This window comes from Lathyrus oleraceus, chromosome 4 (genome assembly GCF_024323335.1).
Source record: "Lathyrus oleraceus cultivar Zhongwan6 chromosome 4, CAAS_Psat_ZW6_1.0, whole genome shotgun sequence".
Classification (NCBI taxonomy): Eukaryota; Viridiplantae; Streptophyta; class Magnoliopsida; order Fabales; family Fabaceae; genus Lathyrus; species Lathyrus oleraceus.
The window spans coordinates 276,664,987-276,670,200 of record NC_066582.1 but is presented as its reverse complement, the minus strand read 5'-3'; the positions used below and the strand labels follow the sequence as shown (position 1 = coordinate 276,670,200).

The 5,214-nt window shown below is 38.8% G+C and overlaps 1 non-coding gene across 1 annotated transcript; it reads left to right on the top strand.

Moving 5' to 3' along the window:
- The first annotated feature begins 2,633 nt into the window (after positions 1-2,633).
- LOC127077319 (small nucleolar RNA R71) lies at positions 2,634-2,740 on the top strand. The gene has a single exon (XR_007787154.1). It is a non-coding gene; the product is annotated as a small nucleolar RNA R71 (small nucleolar RNA).
- The last annotated feature ends 2,474 nt before the right edge of the window (positions 2,741-5,214 follow it).

Genomic DNA, 5,214 nt, shown 5'->3' with positions numbered 1-5,214 from the left:
TTTCTCAAGGTTAGCAAGACAATTTTTGAAATCGAATCCGCAAACTGAGAAATCATCCATAAATACTTCCATGATACCATTTAGGTAATCTGCAAAGATTGACATCATGCAGCGTTGGAAAGTAGCTGGGGCTTTACAAAGGTCGAATGACATTCGTCTGTAGGCAAAAGTTCCATAAGGGAATGTAAAGGTAGTTTTTTCTTGATCTTCAGGGTGGAAAGGTATTTGGAAGAATCCAGAGTATCCATCTAGATAGCAGAAGTAGGAGTGTCTGGCTAGACGCTCCAACATCTGGTCTATAAATGGTAAAGGGAAATGATCCTTCCTGGTTGCTTTATTTAACTTTCTGTAGTTTATGCACATCCATCATCCTCCTTCTATCCGTTTTTCTACATGTTCTCCTTTATCATTTTGCACTACTGTGATGCCTCCCTTTTTAGGTACTACATACACAGGGCTCACCCACTTACTATCCGAGATCTGATAGATTATACCTGCCTCAAGTAACTTAAGAACTTATTTTTTAACAACATCACTCATTATATGGTTTATTCTTCTCTGATGTTCTCTGGAAGGCTTTGAATCTTCTTCGAGCAAAATCTGATGCATGCATACGAATGGACTTATACCTTTCAGGTCAGAGATATTTTATCCTAAGGCTAAGGGATATCTTCGTAAAACATCTAAGAGTTGGTCTGTTTCCTCTTGGCTCAAGGTAGCACAAACTATAACTAGACGGTTCATCTCTTCGTCGAGGAACTCATATCTCAGGTTCTTAGGCAGTTCCTTAAGTTCTAAGGTTGGCTTCTTAGGGCATGGCATAGGATCTGGGGTAAGGGATAAACATTCGTAAAGGTTATCATCGATGTAGGGTTTCCTAAAGTCATCATCTTCCAGTATGATAGTTGATGGCAACTTAATCGTTTTTATGATTTCTTCTTGTTCTAATTCCCTAACGCACTCATCAATGATATCTATGGCATAACATGTCTCTCCAATCATAGGTGCCATAAGAAATTTTGAAAGTATAAATTCTATTTTCTCGTCACCTACCTCAAAGGTCAATTTTCCTCTCTTGACATCTATTATGGCTCCTGCAGTTGATAAGAATGGTCTACCTAGAAGGATTGGTATATCATTGTCCTCTTTAATGTCCATGACAACAAAATCAGTGGGGATAAATAACCGACCTATCCTAGCAGGGACATCTCCTAATATGCCTATCGGATACTTAACAGATCTATTGGCTAACTGAAGTGACATCTTAGTAGGCTGTAATTCTCCTAAGTTTAACCTCTCACAAACTGCTAGAGGCATTAAGCTCACACTAGCTCCTAAGTCTAGAAAAGCTTTTTCGATGACATGACTTCCCAAAAGACAAGGAATGGAGAAATTTCCAGGATCTTTATCCTTTTTGGGTAACTTATTCTCAGAAATAGAATTGCATTCCAAGGGCTTCGGATCGTCGAGTCTACGTTTGTTGGTAAGGATGTCTTTGAGAAACTTTGCATAAAAAGGTATTTGGGTGATGGCTTTTGTGAAAGGGATTTCTACGTGAAGTTTTTCTATAACCTTAATAAATTTATGATACTGGTTATTGATCTGGGTTTGTTTGAGTCTTTGCGGATATGGTACTGGTGGTTTATATGGCAGGGATGGTACATAAGTTTTGACTTTAGGTTATTCTCCTTTTTCTTGACCTTCCTGTTTTTCAGATTCCTCTGGTTCCTTTACTTTGTCTGTGGGTTCGGTATATTTCTTAGAAGTTTTGGGTTCGCTAAATCTTGGATTTGGTGGCTCATCATAAGCGTTCCCACTTCGTAGGGTAATGGCATTGACTTGTCCTCTCGGATTCTATTGAGGTTGTCCAAGGAACTGTCCTCCAGGTGTAGTCTGGGGGGCTTGGTTTAAAGCTACCTGAGAGATCTGGGTTTCAAGCATCTTGGTGTGAGTAACTATTTGGTCAACCTTGGTTCCTAACTGGGTAATCAGTTCGTTAACGTGAATGTTTTAGTTCATGAACTCTTTGTTTTGTTGGGTTTGAGCAGTGATAAAATTTTCCATATATTTCTCAAGGCTCAGCTTTGGTGGCAAAGGTTGCATAGGTTAATTTGGTCTTGGGGCTTGGTAACCTGGTTGTCTCGGAGGTGCAGCATTTTGGATATGGTTATTGTTCTTATAGGAGAAGTTTGATGATTCCTCCATCCAGGGTTATAGGTGTTTGAATATGGTTTCCCTTGGGTGTAGTTCACTTGCTCAGAGTGGGTTTCATTTAAGAGACTGCATTCTGCAAATTGGTGTCCTTTGGTTCCACATATCTCACAATCCGACGAAATTGTAGTTGCAGTATTCAGGTTTGTGCACATATGCTCGACCTTGAGTGCTAACGCGTCCATTTTAGCTTGCATCATGTCTATAGAGCTTAACTCATGTACTCCTCCTTGGGCTTCCTTCTTCTCAACTGTCGCTCGTTCTACTCCCCATGATTGATGGTTTGAGCCATATCTTCGATGAGGGCACTAGCTTCAGGATAAGGTTTGTTCATCAGTGCACCACTTGCGGCAGCGTTGATGGTCATCTTAGTGTTATAGTGAAGTCCATTATAGAAGGTCTAAATGATTAACCAAATTTCTAAACCATGATGTGGGCATGCTCTTAACAGCTCTTTATATCTCTCCTAAGCTTCGAACAACGATTCTCCTTGGTTCTGGGTAAATCTGGTTATGTGGTTTCGAAGAACGACGGTCTTACTTGGGGGAAAGTATCTAGCAAGGAATACTTTTCTAAGGTTATCTCAAGTTGTAATGGAATTGGGTGGAAGGGAATCTAACCATGATAGGGCTTTATCTCTAAGGGAGAAAGGGAATAATCTTAAACGGATCGCCTCAGGAGAAGCTCCATTGGTTTTAAAAGTGTCTGCTAATTGGAGAAAGACTTTTAAATGTTGGTTCGGGTTCTCAGTAGCGAGACCTACAAATTGTCTCTGTTGCACTAGTTGCAATAGGGAGGGTTTAAGTTCTAAATTATTAGCTAGGATGGTTGGGTTTACTATACTAGAACTAGGTTCTTCGTTGGATGGTTGGGCGAAATCCTTAAGAGGTCTATGATTTTGATCTTCGGCCATAGCTCTCCTAATTCTATGGAAAAATAAACGTGCGCGAGCGTAACGTTCAGGTTCCGCCAGAGGGTATACTAAGCTTCCGGTGCTGCGAGTTCTTCGTATTGACCGACAGGTAACAACCTAAGTCTAAACGATATAACAACAGGGTATGAAATTTGACGAAATTGCTCCCAGGAAACGGCGCCAAAAACTTGATGCGTCCTTTTCGCAAGTATACGAACGCATCAGAGTAATATAAAAGATTGTCGAATCCACAGAGACCAAGTGTCAATCTATCGTTATTTATTGTTACGGCGTTTATCTAAGGTAATCGAAATAGGGGTTTTTAGAGTGCACAATGAAAAATAAAGTATTAAATAAAATTCAATTAATAAAGACAGGTTCGAATGTAATTCACATAATCAATTAATAATCTAAGTACTTGCTAATAGAATTACTTATGGGCAGTATTTCCTACTTTGAAAAGAACCAATTTAACGGGAACTGTCGCTTTCGCGTATTCAGAACCGAGTTGTCCTCCCTAGTCAAACCCTCTTATTGTCACTTATAAAAAGGCGCGCATTGCGTTAGAGTAGTAAACCTATTTTTAAGAAATATAGTGTGTTGACTAAGTTGAAAAGTATTTTGACCTGGATTTATTAACCAAAAGAGGTTCCTACGAACCAGACTCTAAACTTATGGACGCGTCCGAAAATAGTTTTAAAATCACTTTTCTTTTTAAGTTAAAAACTCCTAATGGACTAAACCCAGCGCTTTCGCTGTATTTGAAATAGTTAAAAACAACTAAGTTTAAAAAGACGTTGAACGGCTTTCGATCTTATCCAACGGAAATTAAGTGCGGGAAAACTTAAGTTGAAAGTCAAAACAGCCCTTAAGTGTTTCTACGAACAATTGTACGGATTATCGGTTCAATTACGATCCTTACATTCTAACCTTTATAGGTTTAGCTAGACATGGTAAAGTATAGGTGCATTTTAATTTAAATAAAAGTAGTGCGAGTGTGGAAAGTAAATAAAAGTAGTGTGAGTGCGGAAAGTAAATGAAAGTAGTGCGAGTGCGAGAAATAAATAAAAGTAGTGCGAGTGCGAGAAATAAATGAAAGTAGTACGAGTGCGAGAAATAAATATAAGTAGTGCAAGTGCGAGAAATAAATAAAAGTAGTGCGAGTGCGAGAAATAAACGAAAGTAGTGCGAGTGCGAGAAATAAATAAAGTAAAGACAGTGCGGGAAAGTAAAGTAGACAAAGGTAAAGCAATAAAACCTGCTCCAATCAGAGGGCTGAATAGAGTGCGAAACAGAAATAAAAATGGCGGCAAGATTAACTTCCTTCCAAAGTGCTGCAAACTCGATTACGGACTCGATTACACAGTGTGGCAACACTCCGATGTGAAGCGATTACCACTTTGATAATACTGAATATATGCCTAGTTGTAACTAAGTTTGATCTAAGTTTGGATGATGAAACAAATGAAATTGAGTCTCTATTTATAAGCAAGGAAAATAATGGAAATGACAAGGATGCCCTTCAGTTTGAATTTGGGAGGGAAACTTCTTTCTTCTTGTGGCGCCAGCCACAACACCATGGTGCCCGCCATAAGAGTAAAGTGTGGCGCCCAAGTGGAGATAGTGGGGGATGTGGCAGTTGAGGGGAAGTTGAACTATGACACGTCATCGTTGGACCCATGGCGCCAGCCGCAGTGGGAGCCAGAAGTGCAAAATGCTGATTTTTAGTCTTTTTAGCTCATTTTCACTCCTTTTCTCGATCGGGGCTCTGATTAGACTAAAAACTTAAAAAAAAGAAAATCATAGTAATAGCATACCAAAATAATAATAAAACAACTAAAATGCATGTGAAATCAGAGTCGAAAATACGGTGAAATTCAGTGTCATCACGGTACACAAGAAACGGTATCCAATTTCAAAATGGTAAAATTGACTTTGATAGAGATATTTTTTATGTTAAACAATTGGTTTATATGAAATCTTTTTCTTTAAAGGAGTGTATGTATTCTCAATTTTATGAGTTTACAATAACTAAATACTTTGATATAAGATGTCGACCTCGTCCCGCACCTAGAACCATATTTAGAGTT